The sequence below is a fragment of the Scyliorhinus canicula genome, chromosome 4 (genome assembly GCF_902713615.1).
Source record: "Scyliorhinus canicula chromosome 4, sScyCan1.1, whole genome shotgun sequence".
NCBI lineage: Eukaryota > Metazoa > Chordata > Chondrichthyes > Carcharhiniformes > Scyliorhinidae > Scyliorhinus > Scyliorhinus canicula.
Genome location: NC_052149.1, coordinates 153,057,789 through 153,076,574, shown reverse-complemented (window position 1 = coordinate 153,076,574; position 18,786 = coordinate 153,057,789). Strand labels below are relative to the sequence as shown.

At 47.4% G+C, this 18,786-nt stretch overlaps 1 protein-coding gene across 1 annotated transcript in view; it reads left to right on the top strand.

Annotated features, from left to right (window-relative positions):
* The first annotated feature begins 12,494 nt into the window (after positions 1 to 12,494).
* The window catches only part of LOC119965092 (matrin-3-like), a 142,398-nt gene continuing 136,106 nt past the window's right edge, over positions 12,495 to 18,786 (top strand). Inside the window, 1 exon segment of the mRNA XM_038795375.1 lies at positions 12,495 to 12,595. The gene's annotated coding sequence lies outside the window, so the exon portion shown is untranslated.

The following is an 18,786-nucleotide window of genomic DNA, read 5'->3' as shown; positions in this document are numbered from 1 at the left end:
AAACACCAAAGCCAGTGTAGGAAGATTTCCTTCGCCTCTGCAGCCTTCGGGTCGAGTTCTAGTCGATCAGGTTTGAGGGCTGATTCCATAGTAGTTTTCTAAGACTATTAAATTGATGCGACCTTCAATTCACTTGGAACACGATTGGAAGTAAACTGTGGTTTTAATAGTCTTACAACTGAGCCTGCCTGCGACCAGATGAACTGAGGGCAGGCTCACACGGCTGCAGCACGTTATACTTCCGGTAGTGGGAGGGGCCATGGGCGGAGCCAAGGGTGGAGCCCTGTACAAGTACCTCATCTCCCCCTGTGGGCAGAGCCGCGCAATGGCTCACAGAGCCCAAAAGGACACAATACCATACAATACAGTGTGAATTACATTCACCACAAGTAGAAAACTGATCCTAGTGCTTTGTTGGCATTTTTGTGATGATTTGTTTACCATATCCCTAGACTTCCTTGGTCATACACATGGAATCATATCTTACAATGTCCCAGACACCACCATTACCATTCCTGGGTATGTCCAGTCCTATCAGCAGCACAGACCCAGAAGAGGTAGCAGCGGGACAGGGATATACACTCAGGAGGGAGTTTCCCTGTGAGCCCTCAACATCACCTCTGGACCCCATTAAGTCTCATGGCATCAGGTTAAACATGGCAAGCAAACTTCCTGCTGATTGCCACATACCGACCCCTCCATGTCGAACACCACCGGAAGCACTGAGAGTGGCAAAGGCGCAGGATGTACTCTGTGGACATCACCAACAGTGACTCGGTTGCACCACTACTGACGGGAGCTGTTTGAGTCCTAAAGGACACAGATGCTAGACTGGATCTGCAACAAGTGACGAGGGAACCAATAAGAGAGAAAAACATACTTTTTTTTTTATAAATGTTTTTTATTCAGTTTTCATGTTTTATATTGAACAAATTACAAATTGTCAGAGAGAGAGAAAAAAAAAAGAACACGCAAAAATTAACATATATATTTACAGGTAAGCATCTTCGTAATAATAACTGTGGCCTCCCCCCTTTAGCCGGCATACATATTTTACATTCCCCAATATGGCCGAGGCACATGTTTATTGGCATTTATTTAGTTTGGTTTTGGGCCTTAGCTAGCCATCAAACCCCCGTAACGAACCCGTTGCCCCCCCCCCCCCCGCTACCTTCCCCCGATTCCCGTCCATTTTCCCCTGATTCTTGGCCACCCGACTATTCTTCCTTTTGTACGTTGGCCACAAACAGGTCCCGGAACAGTTGCATGAATGGCTCCCACGTTCTGTGGAAGCCGTTGTCCGACCCTCGGATGGCGAATTTGATTTTCTCCATTTGGAGAGATTCCGAGAGGTCGGACAGCCAGTCTGCAGCTCTGGGCGGTGCTGCTGACCGCCAGCCAAACAGGATTCTACGGCGGGCGATCAGGGAGGCAAAGGCAAGGGCATCCGCCCTCCTCCCCAGGAATAGATCTGGCTGGTCTGAAACCCCGAAGACCGCCACTATCGGGCATGGCTCCACCCTAACCCCCACCACTTTGGACATAGCCTAGAAGAAGGCTGTCCAGTACTCCACAAGTCTGGGGCAAGACCAGAACATGTGGGCATGGTTGGCCGGGCCTCTTTGGCACCGTTCACATCTGTCCTCCACCTCCGGGAAGAACCTACTCATACGGTTTCTCGTTAAGTGGGCTCTATGTACCACTTTTAGTTGCGTCAGGCTGAGCCTTGCGCACATGGAGGTGGAGTTGACCCTATGCAGTGCTTCGCTCCAGAGTCCCCACCCTATCTCCATCCCCAGGTCGTCCTCCCATTTCCTTCTTGTTGCGTCCAGTACGGTGTCGTCCCTTTCTACCAGTCGGTCATACATGTCGCTACAGTTCCCTTTCTCTAGGATACTTGCGTCCAGTAGGTCTTCCAGTAGTGTCTGTCGTGGCGGTTGTGGGTACGTCCTTGTCTCCTTTCGTAGGAAGTTTTTGAGCTGCAGGTACCGTAGCTCGTTCCCCCCAGCTAGCCGAAATTTCTCTGTCAGTTCGTCCAGTGTTGCGATCCTGTCGTCCGTGTATAGGTCCCTGACTGTCAGTGTCCCCCCGTCCTGCCTCCACCTTTTGAAGGTGGCGTCAGTCAGTGCTGGTTTGAACCTATGGTTGTTGCAGATGGGAGCCTTGTCCGACATTTTGGTCAGGCCAAATTGCTGCCGCAGTTGGTTCCAGGATTGGAGGATGGCTGTCACCACTGGGCTGCTGGAGTGTTTTTTGGGTGGGGATGGGAGTGCTGCCGTGGCGAGGGCCCGGAGGGAGGTCCCCATGCAGGAGGCCTCCTCCGCACGCACCCACTCGGCTTCTGGCTCCTGGATCCATCCCCTTACTCGCTCGGCTGTTGCCGCCCAGTGGTAGAATTGTAGATTCGGGAGGGCTAGCCCCCCCCTGGATTTTGTTTTTTGTAGGACCTTCTTTGGGATCCTAGCATTTTTACCCCCCCCATATGAACGCCATGATAAGTTTGTCCAGCGCTTTGAAGAAGGCCTTGGGGATGTAGATCGGAATGGATCTAAACAGGAAGAGGAACCTGGGCAATACGTTCATTTTGATCGTCTGGACTCTCCCCGCGAGGGAGAGTGGGAGTGTGTTCCATCTTTGCAGGTCCTTTTTTACTTCCTCCGCCAGGCTGGTGAGGTTCCATTTGTGGATCCCTTTCCAGTCATGGGCTATTTGGATCCCCAGGTAGCGGAATTTATTTTGGGCTTGTTTGAACGGCAGCCCCTTTAGTGCTCCCCCCCCCCCCCCCCCCCCCCCCCCCCCCCCTTGCTGGTGTACTGGGAAGATCTCGCTTTTGCTCATGTTGAGTTTGTAGCCCGAGAAGGCTCCAAACTCTTTCAGGAGCGCGATGATTCCGTCCATGCTGCTTTGTGGGTCCGAGATGTAGAGGAGCAGATCATCTGCATAGAGTGAGACTCTGTGCTCTCTGCCTCCCCTTCGGATCCCCCTCCAATTTTTTACTGCCCTGAGCGCGATTGCTAGCGGTTCGATTGCTAGTGCGAACAGCAGCGGGGACAGTGGGCATCCTTGTCTGGTGCCCCTGTGCAGCTGGAAGTATTGGGAGTTGGTATTGTTGGTCTGTACACTCGCCATGGGGGCGTTGTATAGGAGCTTTACCCAAGCGGTGAACCCTGTTCCAAGCCCGAACCGCTCCAGTACCTCTATGAGGTATTTCCATTCGACTCTGTCGAAGGCCTTTTCTGCGTCCAGGGAGACGATCACCTCTTGTGTTCTCTCCCCGGAGGGGGTCATTATCACGTTCAGCAGGCGCCTGATGTTCGAGGTGAGCTATCTACCTTTGACGAAGCCCGTCTGGTCCTCTGTGACCACCTCAGGTACACAGTCTTCTAGCCTTTTGGCTAGGATTTTGGCCAGTATTTTGGCGTCTGCATTCAGCAGAGATATGGGTCTGTATGACCCACATTCCGTTGGGTCTTTGTCTTTCTTAGGTATCAGCGAGATTGAGGCCTGTGCTAACGTGGGTGGCAGTGTGCCCCTAGCTAGCGAGTCTGTGAACATCTCCCGCAGGTGCGGGGCCAGTGCTGTCGCAAATTTTTTGTAGAAGTCCGCCTGGAATCCGACGGTCCCGGCGCCTTCCCCGTCTGCATGGAGCTGATACTGTCCATGATCTCTCCCAGTGCTAGTGGTGCTTCCAGGTCCCGTTTCCTGCCCTCTCCCACGACTGGTATGTCCAGTCCATCAAGGAACCGGTTCATCCCAGCCTTCCCCGTTGGGGGCTCTGAGGTGTACAGCTCTTGGTAGAAGACCTTGAAGGTTTTGTTAATCCTCTCTGGTTCTGTTTCCAACATGCCTCTGGTACCCCTGATTTGCGCAATTTCTCTGGTGGCTGCCTGCTTTCTCAGCTGGTGTGCCAACAGGCGGCTGGCTTTGTCTCCGTGTTCGTACAGGGTCCCGCGCGCCTGGCGGAGTTGGTGCACTGCTTTCCTGGTGGAGAGCAGGTCAAAGTTCCTTTGTAGTTCTTTTCTCTCCGCCAGGAGCTCTACGGTCGGGGCCTCGGAGTATTTACGGTCTACCTCCAGTATGGAGTCGACCAGCTTCTGCCTAGTCACCCTTTCCTCCCTATCTCTTCGTGCTTTGAAGGCAATGATTTCCCCTCTTAGTACGGCCTTAAGCGCTTCCCAGAACGTGGAGGATGATACCTCCCCGTTTTGGTTGTTCTCCGTGTACTCCGCTATGGCCCGCGCTATCCTTTCGCTGGAGGCCTTGTCAGCTAGTAAGGCACCGTCCAACCTCTATGTGGGGCGCTGGGCCCTTCCCGTCTCCAGCCGTACGTCCATGTAGTGTGGGGCGTGGTCTGATATCACACTTGCGGAGTATTCCACTTTGTCTATGCCTGGAAGCACTGTTTTCCCCACCACAAAGAAGTCAATGAGAAAAACATACTTGACGTGATCATCACCAACCTGCCTGCTGAAGACGCATCTGTCCATGGCAGTATTGGTAGGATACTGTTGCACAGTCCTTGTGGAGACAAAGTTTATCTTCACATTAAGGACACTCTCTATTGTGTTGTCTGATATCCCAACACTGCTAAATGGGACAGATTTCAAACTGATCCAGCAACTGAAGACTAGGGCCGGGATTCTCCCCTACCCGAAGTCTCCGCACCTTTAGGGGCCAAGCCCTCACATTGAGGGGCTAGGCTCGCGCCGGAGTGGTTGGCGCTCCGCCGGCTGGCGTGGACAGCCTTTGGCGCCGGCATAAGTCCACACATGTGCCGGAGCGTCAGCGGCTGCTGAAGTCATCCCGGCGCATGCGCAGGGGTCACTTCCGCCTCTGCCATGGTGAAGACCATGGCGAAGGCGGAAGGAAAAGAGTGCCCCCGCGGCACAGGCCTGCCCGCCGATCGGTGGGCCCCAATCGCGGGCCAGGCCTCCGTGGGGGCACCCCCTGGGGTCAGATCGCCCCATGCCCCATTCCCCCCCCCCCCCCCCAGGACCCCGGAGCCCGCCCGCGCCGGTCAGGTAGGTGTTTTGATTCCCGCCGGCGGGAGAGGCTTGTCAGCGGCGGGACTTCAGCCCATCGCGGGCCGGAGAATCGCCGCAGGGGCCCGCCGACCGGTGCGGCACGATTCCCGTCCCCGCCGAATCTCTGGTGGTGGAGAATTCGGGACACGGCGGGGGCAGGATTGACGCCGGCCCCCGGCGATTCTCCAACCCGGTGGGGGGTCGGAGAATCCCACCCCAGGTAACCATGAAGTGCTCTTAGCCTTCAGCAGCAGCAGAATTGTGCTCAGCCACAATCTGTCATCTCATGGCCTGACAAATTTCCTATTTACCATTACCATCAAGCCAGGGGATCAATCCTGATTCAATGAATAGTGCAGGGCGGCATGCCAGGAGCAACACGAGGTATACCTAAAAATTAAATGTCTACATGATGAAGCTACGACACAGGACTACTTGCATGCCAAACAGCATAAGCAGTAAGTGATAGACAGAGCTAAGCAATTCCACAACCAATGGGTCAGATCAAAGCTCCGCAGTTCTGCCACATCCAGTTCTGCATGGTGATGGACAATGAACCAAAATATTCCTGTCCTTAATGATGGAGTAGTCCTGCACACCAGTGCAAAAGATAAGTATTTGCTAAATAATGATCCATCTCAGCCTCCTCCAGAGGTCCCCAGCATCACAGATGCCAGTTTTCAGCCGATTCGATTCACTCCATGTTATATCAAGAAATGTCTGAAGGCACTGGATGCTGCCAAATGATATGGGTCCTGAAACTACAAAAGGTTGTGAATGTAGCCCAATTCATCACGTAAACCAGCCTCCCATCCATTGACCCTATCTATAATTCCCGCTGCCTCAGAAAGGCAGCCAGCATAATTAAAGACCCCACACCCCCCGGACATACTCTCTTCCACCTTCTTCTGTCAGGAAAAAAATACAAAAGTTTAAGGTCACGTACCAACCGACTCAAGAACAGCTTCTTCCCTACTACCATCAGACTTTTGAATGGACCTACCTCGTATTAAGTTGATCTTTTCTCGACACCTTGCTATAATTGTAACATTATATTCTGCAGTCTCTCCTTCCTTCCCTATGTACGGTATGCATTATTTGTACAGCGTGCAGGAAACAATACTTTTCACTGTATACTAATACATGTGACAATAATAAATCAAATCAAATCCATAGGGAGAAAGCTGGGCGGGCGGAGCTGGACAGATTGGTAGGAGAAATCTTACAGGTGGACAGGAGGTATGTGGAGTTCGAATGAGGAGCTCCTGAAGGAGTGTCAACGACTCCAAATGGAACTTCCACAGGTAAGGCGGAGGGACAGCTGAGGAGGGTAAAAGGGGCAATATATGAATATAGGGAGAAAGCTAGCAGGATGCTGGCACATCAGCTGAGGAAGCAGGAGGTGGCGAGAGAAATAGGGAAAATAAAGGATATGAGAGGGAAGGTAGTGATAGACCCTGTTGCTCGTTCTGGGTGAGTGTGCTTTACACTCAATTGGCTCTGTTTTATTCCTTAGCTCTAGAGTCGCCAGGTATCTTTATGATACCGCCACAAGGCTCAAGTTCAAATCAATGACTCAATACACCAGTTAGTAAGTTCAAAACAAGACACGTTTATTATAACACAGTTATTTACTACTCATGCATATAATACTAAGACTAAACTATTCCTACTCCTAATAGGCCAATACTTATCTGGAATAAGGGAACTGCCGGATCAGGGAACAATGGCCTCTTGCTTTGTCCTGGATCCGCAGGCTTCCAGTTGGTGTGGACTAAAGGGGTCAGGAGTGTCTACTCTCGTAGCGTGCGTTGTATGACACTTACTTGATGGCGGCTGCTGACCAGGCCTCTCCTTCTCAAGGTCTTCTGCTGCAAAGGTGTTCTGTTGGGAGGGCCGGCTGGTCAAGAAGGAAGAATCAGTCCTGGGACTAGACTTTTATAGGTCCCAGGGGCTTTGCGCCCTTCTGGGCGGACCCTCTATAAACTTGCAATCGATTGTGTCTCTCCCCAATAACGGGGCTGTTCCTCGATCACTGGGCGGTTCTTTCCACCTTATTTGTGTCCTTTGTTTCAGACTCCACTGGTGCCGGGATGTCTGACCTTCTATTGAATGTTTCAATCTCTTCTAATTGTTGTGTCCATTGTGCCTGGGAATCACCGGGAATCGCTCACTTAATATGCGCAGCTCGTTAGTTACAATGCTGTCTGGTTTCTTTAGCAGCTAGAATACACGGGGGATTCTGCAAACTGCTTGTCTCTTTGCAACTGTCCATTTTCCCTGTAACCTTTGCGTTCTTCCATTTTGTGTGAGGAAGTGGCCAACCCAGGTCGCTACAACCCGGGGGCAATTAATGACATGTTCCATGAATTTTATAGTCGGTTATATGAGTCGAAACCCCCAGTCGGGGAGAAGGGTATGAATCAATTCCTAGAGAGGCTAGAGTTCCCGAAGGTAGATGAGGAGCTGGTGGAAGACCTGGGGGGCGCAATTTGGCTCGGGGAGGTGATAGATGGGTTGGGGGCGATGCAATTGGGTAAGGCCCCGGGACCTGATGGATTACCAGTGGAATTTTATAAAACGTTCTCTGGGTTACTGGGGCCACTCCTGGTAAGGCTTTTAACAAGTCCCGGGAGCTGGGAGTACGCTCCCCAACGCTATCACAGGCATCAATTTCTCTCACCCTGAAGCGAGATAAGGACCCGGAGAACTGTGGATCGTACAGGCCAATTTCCCTGCTGAACGTTGATGCTAAATTGCTGGCAAAGACCGTGGTCACTTGAATAGAGGATTGCATCCCAGAGGTAATCAGGGAAGATCAGACGGGACTTGTGAAGGGCAGGCACCTGACGTCCAACATTAGACAGCTTCTTAATGTCATAATGATGCCAGCGGAGGGGCGCGATGTGGAGGTAGTAGTTGCCATGGACGCGGAGAAGGCTGTCGACCGGGTGGAAGGAAGTATCTATGGGACATTTTAGGCAGGTTTGGGTTCGGACAGGGATTTGTGTATTGGATCCGGCTGTTATATCAGGCTCCGATGGCAAATGTAAGAACCAACTGAGTCCGGTCAGAGTATTTTAGTCTCTGCAGAGGGCCAAGACAGGGATGTTTGCTCTCCCAATTACTGTTTGCCCTGATCATAGAGCCCTTGGCACTGGCCCTTAGATCATCAAATGCCTGGCGGGGGATAGTGAGGGGGTGGGACTGGGGTGTGTGTGGAGCATAGTGTCTCTCTATATGCAGAAGATTTGTTGCTCTATGTCGCAGACCCAGTTTGGGGGGGGGGGATGGCTGGAATCATGGAGATACTAGGAGAATTTGGGCGATTTTCAGGTTACAACTTAAGTATGGGAAAGCGTGAGATATTTGTGATCCAGGCACGGGGGTAGGAAAGGTGACTGAGGGAGTTGCCGTTCAGAGTGAGTGACAGTAGTATTAGATATCTGGGGATTCAAGTGGCTAAGGATTGGGGGCAGCTTCTTAAGTTAAATCTGGGCAAAGCGGTGGATCAAATGAAAAGCGATTTCCGCAGATGGGACATGCTCCCGCTGACGCTAGCGGGAAGGGTCCAGACGGTGAAGATGATGGTCCTTCTGACACTGCTCGTCTTTTTTTAATGTCTTCTGATTTTATCCCAAAGACTTTTTTCAGGAAAATGAACGCGGCAATATCGGATTTTGTGTGGGTGGGTAAAACCCCGAGAGTAAAGAAGGCACTCCTGGAACGGCATCGCGGAGAGGGGGGCTTGGTCCTCCCGAGCTTTATTAAATCTTACTGGGCGGCCAACATATCAATGGTCAGGAAATGGGTAGTGGGGGAGGGGTCGGTATGGAAGTGAATGGAAGCGGCATCCTGTAAAGGTACACGTTTGGAGGCCTTACTGACGACGCCCCTGCCGTTTTCGCTGGCTTGGTACTCTATGAGCCCTGTGGTGGTGGCAGCTGTTGCTCGTTTTACTGGAGTGTGATTAACACGCCTCCGTTTAAAGGCCGTGTGCTTAACACTACTATGGCTCTGTATGTGTAATTATGCTTGGAGTCGCCAGGTGCCGTATTGAGACACCGTCACAAGTATATCAAGGTCAGGTTCAAAGTAATAAATCCGTACACCGATTAGTAAGTCCAAACAATTGGTGTTTATTATAACAAATATAATAAATACACATGCATACGCTAAAGAGACTAACTTACTTCTAATACTAAACAACTAAATACTTATCTAGACAGGAACAGGCAAGGTCAGGGAACAAGGCCTTCGTCCCGTTCTTGGTCTGCAACTTTCTGATTCGCAAAGTTGTCAAGATCTAGCAAGGTCTGGATCATGTAGCGATCGTTGTGTTGGCACTTACAGTTCGATGGCTGATGCTCAACGGCCGGCGATGAAACTGGAGTCAGGATGCGATGTAACAGGTCTGGGCCGGAGCAAAACAACAGCAGATCTGGGCCGGAGCAAAACAGACCAAACCATGTGCGGGACCTACTCTTATAGGTCCTAGAAGTCCGTGCCTCTTGGGGCGGGTTCTTTCACCTGCCAGGTATCGATTGGGTCTTTCCCAATCGATATCTTTCAAACTCCCCAATCTGAGGGTCGTTCCTCGATGGGTGGGGCGGTCCCTACGGCTCTTTGTGCTGGTTGCTTTGGCGCCATTCTGTCTGGGCGTCTATGGAGAAGTATCCATTGATACTTAAATGTTTCTATTGTCCGGGGTCTGGATCTGGATCACCTCATTACTATGCAGATCTGTTTCCCATTTGCACCTTTGGCTGAAACTCTGCACCTGGCCAGAAACTGGTTTCTGTACGTGCAGAATGCAAAACAGTCTTCTGCAAGCTGCTTGTTCTCACTATGACTATTTTTCCCTGCAGTCTTAGCAGTTCTCCATTTTGTAGCCCAGTGTCCATCTTAGATGGCTACACAGCACTTAGGGTGTGTGGGCAATGGAGGCAACACGTAAGATTGGAGGGGGCGCCAGTGTGGTCACCGATTTGTAACAATCACCGGTGTGCCGCGGGGGGGGGAGAGGCTTGATGGGGTCTATAAGGGATGGCGGCGGGCAGGGGTTGTGAGATTTGGGGACCTATTCATTCAGGAGGGTTTCCCTACCTTGGAGGTATTAGAGGAGGAGCTTGAATTGCCAGGTGGGAACAAGTTTCGGTACCTCCAGGTACGGGGTTTTGTCCGGAGGCAGGTTTTGGCTTTCCTCGCCTCCCCCTGAGGGGGTGACAAAATAAGGTGATGTCACAAACGGAGGTTGGAGAGGGGAGTGTCTCGGAGATGTACAAAGAGTTGATGGAGTGGGAAGAGGCCCCTATCAGAGAGGTGAAGAGGAAGTGGGAAGAGGAGCTGGGTGGGGAGATAGAATTCGAGCTGTGGGAGAAAGCCCTGAAGAGAGTCAATTCATCCTCGTCGTGTGCCAGACTTAGCTTGATTCAGTTCAAGGTGGTCCACAGGGCCCACATGACGGTAGCCCGGATGAGCAGGTTCTTTGAGGAGGTGGAGGACAGATGTGGGCGGTATGGGGGTAGCCCAGCAAACCATGTACTTATGGTTTGGGCATGTCCAAAATTGAGGGGATTCTGGCAGGGATTTGCAGACATTATGTCAGAGGTCCTGAAAGGGAGGGTAACTCCGTGTCCCGAATTGGCAGTACTTGGGGTATCGGAAGATCTGGGGGCCAAGGGGGGAGGGAGGCCGATGTTCTGGCCTTCTCCTCCCTGGTGGCCCGGAGATGGATTTTGCTGGGATGGATGGACTCGGAGCCCCCGAAGTCAGGAGTGTGGGTCAATGATATGGCAGGGTTTCTCAGTCTGGAGAAAATGAAATTCGCTTTGAGAGAATCAATTCAAGGGTTCGCCCTGAGATGGCAACCGTTCATAGACTACTTCAAGGAAAATTGAACATCAGCAGTAAGGGGGGAATGACAAAATGTGGGGGGGGGGGGGGGGGGGGGGGGGAGAAGGAAAACAGGAGGCATGGCAATGTTACAACGGGACAGAGAATATAGTTTACGGGCAGCTAGGGAATAGAACGGGGGGAGTAGGGGGTGTTGTTCTGCAGGTTGTTTTTTTTTCCTTTTTGTACGTGTGTCGGCCCGCGCGGTTGTTTAAGATATGTTAATGTGTAAAACTGTGAAAACTATAAATGCTTCAATAAAATATTTTCTAAAAATAAATCACATCTGCCTTCAAGTTCTTTAAATGAGCGAAAACATGGAACCTCTTGATCAGTCCATTCAGACCCCTAACATTCCATATGACCAATCTGTTCGGGGGAGCTCCACCCACCCCCCAATCAGCCATAGCCAAATGCTCTTTTTTAAAAATAAATTTAGAGTACTTACCCAATTCATTTTTTTTTCCAATTAAGGGGCAATTTAGTGTGGCCAATCCACCTAGCTTGCACATCTTTGGGTTGTGTGCAAACTCCACACAGACAGTGACCCAGAGCCGGGATCGAAGCTGGGACCTCGGCGCCGCGAGGCAGCAATGCGCCACCGTGCTGCCCCATACCCAACTTTCAGTGGACTCCCCCAGGCTCCTGTCTTGCCCACTACCCGGGTCAACTCAAGATGGCCACTACCATCCACTCCAACCACCTACTGCTAAAATCTTTTGACGTCAGCCACACCTCCCCCTAACAAAGAAAGGCCAACTCTCCCAGACCAAGCCCAAAACAAAGACACCAGAAGAACCAAACCCCCCTGCCATAACCTCCCACAGCTCTCCCCTCACTTCGCTCCTAGATGCCTCTTAAATGCTGTGAGGGTTTCTGCCTCTACCACCTTTTCGGACAGCGAGTTTCAAATTTCCACCACCCTCTGGGTGAAAAAGTTTTTCCTCAACTCTCCTCTAAATCCCCTGCTGCTAACCTTAAATCTATGCCCCCGGATATTGATCCCTCAACAAAGGGTAAAAGTTTCTTCCTATCTACCGTCATAATTTTGTGCAACTCAATCAAATCCCCCTCAGCCTTCTCTGCTCCAAGGAGAACAACTCCAGCCTAACCAGCCGCTCTTCATAGCTGAAACCCTGTAGACCATGGGCCAAAGCCATGCTGTTCCAGAAAGCAGACCTGGAAACATTGCAGAATCTTCTCCCACACGTTGCCACTTGCATTGCTCTCACCCCAGCCTCTCTGATTATTGCCAAGTCGCCCATTGCTCCAGATGTGCGGTTTTCCCTAATGCTCGGCACAATCCGTCCTCTTGTAAGGTCGTCAGCATGCTTGCAATATAAAATAATACTCCCCTCCTATGAAACAGAATTCAATTGAGCACCATTCCTTGAACTGTTTCTGTATATTTAGGTCTGGGACTCTTTCGGGTTACTTCACGTGCTTGACAGCCCGCCTGGAACTGGTGTGGGATTGTGGCACGAAACACCACCCACTGCACATGCGCGTGGAGGGATGCCTCGCAGTGCAGCATGGGGCTGCCGCGCAGTGGAGGGTGGGAGTCCTGGCAAACCCGCTGGATTGTGGGAGGTCCTGGCAGGACGGGAGCAGCGAGCGCGCTGTGCATTGTGGGGATTTGTCTGGCCTGCCTTCACTCGCTCGAGCGGCTGTTGGAGGTAAGAAGGAGGCGTGAGAGGGATATGATGGAGAGGGGGGGAAAGAGAGGGACGGCTAGGGATTAAAAATCCTTTCCCGAGAATATGCCGAGCGGAAAGTACCCGACAGGCGGACGAGGGAGGTGTGTGTTGAGAGTTTCCACAGAGGCCGCTGCTGATTAACATGGAGGCCGGTCGACTTTGAGCGGCAGTTTGTCAGCCGCCGCCATTTTGTATCAAAGGGAAAGGCTGCAGTAGACACGCAGAGAAAATACTGAATAAGAGGGAGCAGTGATAGGCCTGCCGCGGGGCGGAGATTAACAGTTCCACGAGCAATGACTTCACCTTCGGGACCAAACAAAAAAAAAATCAGGGAGGGGAAAATTGCTTCAGGGAGCAACTAATATATCCGAGAACAAAAAGAACCTCCTTAGGGATCTTCGAATATTCCTCCAGAACAAAAATAAAACCCTCGCCTGGGTGCACAAACCTACCCCATAACAAATCCGTTTCAGGTAGCACCAAAGCAGCTGTAAATTAATCTTAAGGAGCAATATCAAACAAAAAAAACTCGGCGAGCTGTAAATTTAATCAGCGGGGTCGACCCATACATTTCATAGAGTAACAAATCTAATGGAGCTGTAAATAAACCACAGGTAATCAAGCGTAGGCCCCAGGGAGCAAATGTAAATCCCATGAGGTGTAAGAAATAAATCCAGGTGGCGAATAACAAATCTCGAGAGATGAGGGGATTAGGACCCCCCTTCCAAGAGCAAGAGATGTACCACGAGGAGTAAAAATTAAATCGCGGAGAACAACAAACCTGAGCGAGAAAACAAACTTGTATAATTTGTAGCCCCATCTGCTCCCAAGGGCAATTTCTCAATGTCCCCTGTCTCGTGTGTTTATCCGGGTGTTTAGATTTAATCTTGCAGCGTTCTCTCAATACTGCACTGAAGGTCTTTCAGTTGTGAAAATGAGAGGCGCCTCAAAATGCTACAGATGCTGGAAATCTGAAATAAAAACAGAAAATGTTGGAAACATTCAGCAGAGCAGACAGTATGTATATTTCTAGCCTTTTCTTAACCTTTCAACCACTATGAGGAGACCAAAATTGGACAATTGAATTCTGTCAAAGGCCTTTGCAAGGAGATAGATTCATAGAATTCACAGTGCAGAAGAAGGCTATTTGGCCCATCGAGTCTGCACCGGTCCATGGAGAGAGCACCCTACTTTAGCTGGGGTACCTTTGTTAATGTAGAATGAGATCAGTACAGGTGAGAAATGATCTTGGTTTGGAACATCAACAGTTGAATTAATTTGTGATAATAAGAGATAGCATGGGAAATATGTCACTTAGAGTAACCTATCGGGCTAACGCTAAATGCACTGGTACAGCACGTGTAAAGAAAAAAATAATGGAGGTTTCATATAGATTGGGCAAATAAAATTGGTCATGGTAGCTGTGAGGATAAGTTCATAAGAGTGTATTCGGGACAGTTTTTTTGGAACTAACCAAGAAAAGGTTTATTTTAGTCCTGATAATGAGACCGGATTCATTTATGATCTCAGTAAATGATGCTCTAGAGTGATCATGGCATTGAATTTCACATTCAGTTTGATGGTGAGCAAGATAGACATGAAAATAGAGTAATAAAGATACAGGGATGGGCAATAAATCCTAGCATGGCCAGTGCCATCCCATTAGTATTCCAAAACTGAATTAAAGATATCTTCCATTTAGAAAGGAAGACTATGAGAAGGATGAATCATCTATAGATAACAAAGGAAGTTAAGGGTATTATGAAATAAAAAACAGCTGCATACAATGTTGTGAAGATTCCAAAATTTCAGAAACCAGCTAAGGGTGACTCATAAGATGATGGGAAAAACAAATTGAGCGGATACTAGTAAGAAATAAAAGCAAGCAGTAAGAGCTTTGACAAGTATGTAAGAAGGAAGAGCATAGCTAAAAGTAACTGGCCGCTTAGAGGATGAGACTAGGAATTAATAATGGTAAACAAAGAACTGGCAAACAAACAGAAGAGTTAAAACATTTTGTATCTGTCTTAACAGCCAAAGATATTAAAAGTATTCCAATAACAGGAACTGGGTAAAAGTGGGGGAAGGAATTTAAATGTCATTATTACGAGAGAAAATATACTAGGCAAACTGTTGGGACTAAAGGTACATAAGACCCCTTGACGTGATATCCTGCATCCTTAGCATTTAGAAAAACTGGATGCAGCAGTAGTGGGCACATTGAGCAAAGAACAACACAGGAACAGGACCGTCGGCCCTCCAAGCCTGCTCCGATCACGGGTCCCATCTAGACAAACCACCTATATCCTTCTGTACCCTATCTGTTCGTGTGCCTATCCAGATAAAATTTTAACGGTCACTAACGTATCTGCCTCAACCACCTCACTTGGCAGTGCATTCCAGGCCACCGCCACCCTCTTTGTCTCGGTTAAATTCCATCTGCCATTTCTCTACCCAATTTTGTAGCCTACCTATATCCTGTTGTATTCTCTGACAATCTTCATCACTATCTGCAACTCCTGCAATCTTAGTATCATCTGCAAACTTGCTTATCAGACCTGCAAAGTTTTTTTCCCAAGTTATTTATATTTATTACAAGGAGCAGAGTTCCCAGTACTGATCCCTGCGGAATACCACTGGTTACGTACCTCCATTCAGAAAATCGCCCTTCCACTGCTACCCTCTATCTTCTATGGTCAAGTCAATTCTGAATCCACCCAGCTGGTTCACCCCTGACCCTATGTGATTTAATCTTTTGCACCAGCCTGCCATGAGGGACCTTATCAAATGCTTTACTAAAGTCCATGTCGACAGCATCCACAGCCCTTCCCTCGTCAATCATTTTTGTCACCTCTTCATTAAATTAAATTAAATTAAATTAGTGAGACATAACCTCCCTCATACAAACCATACTGCCTGTCGCTAATAAGACCATTCACTTCCAAATGTGCATAGATCCTATCTCAGAGAATCTTTTCCAACAATTTCACTATCATTGATGTCAAGCTCACTGGCTCTTGGTCGTAATCTTCCAAAATTCTCCAGGTTATGGAGAGATATCAGTGGATTGGAAAGTCGCAAATGTAAAACCAGTATTTGAGAAGGGAGTGAGGAAAAAAAGCAGGAAACTATAGGCCAGTTGGCCTAACATTTGACATTGGAAAATACCAGAATCCATTATTGAAAGTAGTAGTTGATGGACCTATTAGAAAAAAATAACAAGCAGCATGAAAATACTTTATGAAAGAGATAGCATTTGACAAATGTATTATTTTTTTGAGGAATTCCAAGCAGACAGTCAAGGGAGGAATCGGTAGATGCAGTGTATTTGGTTTTCCAAACAGCATTCAATAAGATGTGGTGTAAATTGCACACAAGCTCATGGTGCTGGGGGTGATATATTAGCTTGGATAGCGGATTGGCTAACTATCAGCGAACAGAATCAGAATAAATGTGTAATTTTCAGGTTAATAAACTGCAAGTAGTGGAGTGCTACAGGGGTTACTGCTCAACTTTTTACGATCGATATTAACGACTTGGATGAAGGAACCAAGTATATTTACTCACGATATAAAAATAGGTCAGAGGAGGATACAAAGAGCCTCCAAAGGGATATAGATAGATTGAGTAAATTAGCAAAAAAAAATGGCAGAGTATAATGTGGGAAAGTGTGAGGTTATCCACTTTGATAAGATGAGCAGAAAATCAAAATATCTTAAATGGAAAGAAACTACAGAATGCAGTGTGGTTCAGAGGGATCTCAAAATAACCAGCAGCCTGAAGGTATCAACGGGTGGGTGGTATTAGGGGTGGGGAAATGCCAGTGTTAGATGAATTTGAAGTTTAATGGCATTTGTCACACTTGAGAAAATTTCAGAAGTGCAAGGAGTGAGTCAGTTAACAGATTTAAACAAGGATGAGTGAACAAGAACAGGGCCATAATGAATCTGCAGCTGAGTGGGTGTTGCAATAAGTTTGCTAAAGAGTTGGTTAGTAATGAATCTGAACTTTTTGAAATACAAATTTAGAGTGCCTAATTATTATTTTTCAAATAAGGGGCAATTTAGCGTAGCCAATTCACCTACCCTACAGATACCAGGATAATGTGCAAACAACATACGGACAGTGACCCAGGGCTGGGATCAAACCCAGGTCCTTGGCACTGAGGCAGCAATGCTAACCATTGCACCACCGTGCTGCATTAACTTGGAATTTGTAACGTGTTCTAAAGTTACTTGTATCTTTAATAAAGTTCTTGACAAGACAAAGTTGGCAGGTGACAGTTTTGGCGTAACAAATTAAGAGGGTTTATTAAATAAAAAACAATAATTAGCAACCGGGTGATAGTTTGCACACCACACACTGCCTTTATTCTCCAGAACAGCTTGGACACAGGTTGATGCTGCTTCTGGTTTGGTCTAACTACTTTTTTTTTGTTTCTTTTCTTCTCTGTTATATCTTCTTCTGTGAAACAGTGCAACTGTCTGTTGCATCCTTCGGAGAGCCCTTTTTACTTCTCTGTAGCTTTAGTATCCAAAATTTTTCCTACTTATTTGGTAAAAGCAATTGACCCACACTATTCATACCACTTAATATGATCAATACACCATCCACGGATCAATCGACCATTGAAACACCGATCAAATGATATACCCTAAACGACAATTAATAAAGTTGAAGGTATGCTGATGATTTTGAACCTAAATAGTTTTTTGGTAACATAATTAAAATCAAAGTATTGCAAAAAGATCAAAAATATGTGAACAGTCTAGTCATTTTGAATCGTCCCTTTCCTGTCTCATACTGTCTCAAACTACATTCCACAGACTGGTGGAAGCATTTTAAATTGTTCTAATTTGCATTTAATAATTTTAAATTGTTATAACTTCTTACCTGTTGCTTCTAACATTCATTCAACACCATTACCGTAAATTGTCATGTGGCATCCTTTATTTTACACTTAACCTAAACAGTGCAAGCAGTAATCCCTACTCGAAGATAGTTAACTCTTTGCTTACTGAAAGCCCACACAAGCACTTATAAAGTGCAGTTTCTCAAATTCATAGTACAAGGAAAAATATATAAAACATTTCTTTAGGCAGTAATAATTGAATGAGAAACAGTGCAATGAATTTATGAATGAGAAAATAAAGGTATAATCCTTTAAGGAAACAAATATTCCCAGCAGATTAGTGAGCAGAGTATCTGTTAGAAGATCATGATCTGGTATGGGAGATCTGGTAAGAGAGTTTGAACCTGCAAAGCTTACGGAAAGGTGCAGTAATATGGCAGCAAAACAGTAATAAAAGTAAAAGAGAATTAATACATATTAGACTTAAGTTGACCTGAATATGGATATATAAAATAGTGACTAGTTTAAATATGAAAGCAGGACTCAACATAGGACTTTAAAAATAATTAGTTAAATAGATATCTTCCATATTTTGACTTTTTATGTCTCTTTGTCATTTTGAATTTTATCTGGTATTTGAATATATCAGTGATGGTTCTTGGCCCAGATTAATTGGAGCTTTAGCAGCAGGAATGATATCTGCTGTAATATCACATATCAACTCAAAACTTGCAATATGGTGACCCTGTGTAATATTGCAAATGCCGGAAAAGAAACCAGGCCAATCTGGTTTAAGATGGATCATAAATTTTGACTGGTATTTTAATAAGGGTCATAAGGTCCTCTGAGTAACCTGAAAATGGGATTGTAGTTTTGGACAGAAGTTACAAAAGTAGGTAAGAATGGAATTGTAACTTTATGATGCCTCTGGGGCCAATTCTATTCTTACCCCCAGCAATTGAAACCCAATTCAAATCAAGCCCAGATGGGTGGAATGAAAGTTTCCCTTTGTAGCACAGTAAATTCAGTTTGGATTAACTTAAACCCATGCTTGGGCTAGAGCATAAAATTCTCCTGTGTTAGCTTTATATCTTGATTTTCAAATCGCTCCATGGCCTCGACCCTCTCATTGTAATCACCTTCAGCCCCACAGCCCTTTATGCTGGTCTAATTCTGATCTTTTCAACACTGGTTTTCAACAATGAGGCTATAACTTCAGTTGCCTAGATCTTAAGCTCTGGAATTCCCTACACCCCTCTGCTTCCTCTACATTTCTGTCTGTCTTTCAGATATTCTTGACAACTGCTGTCTTTTGGTC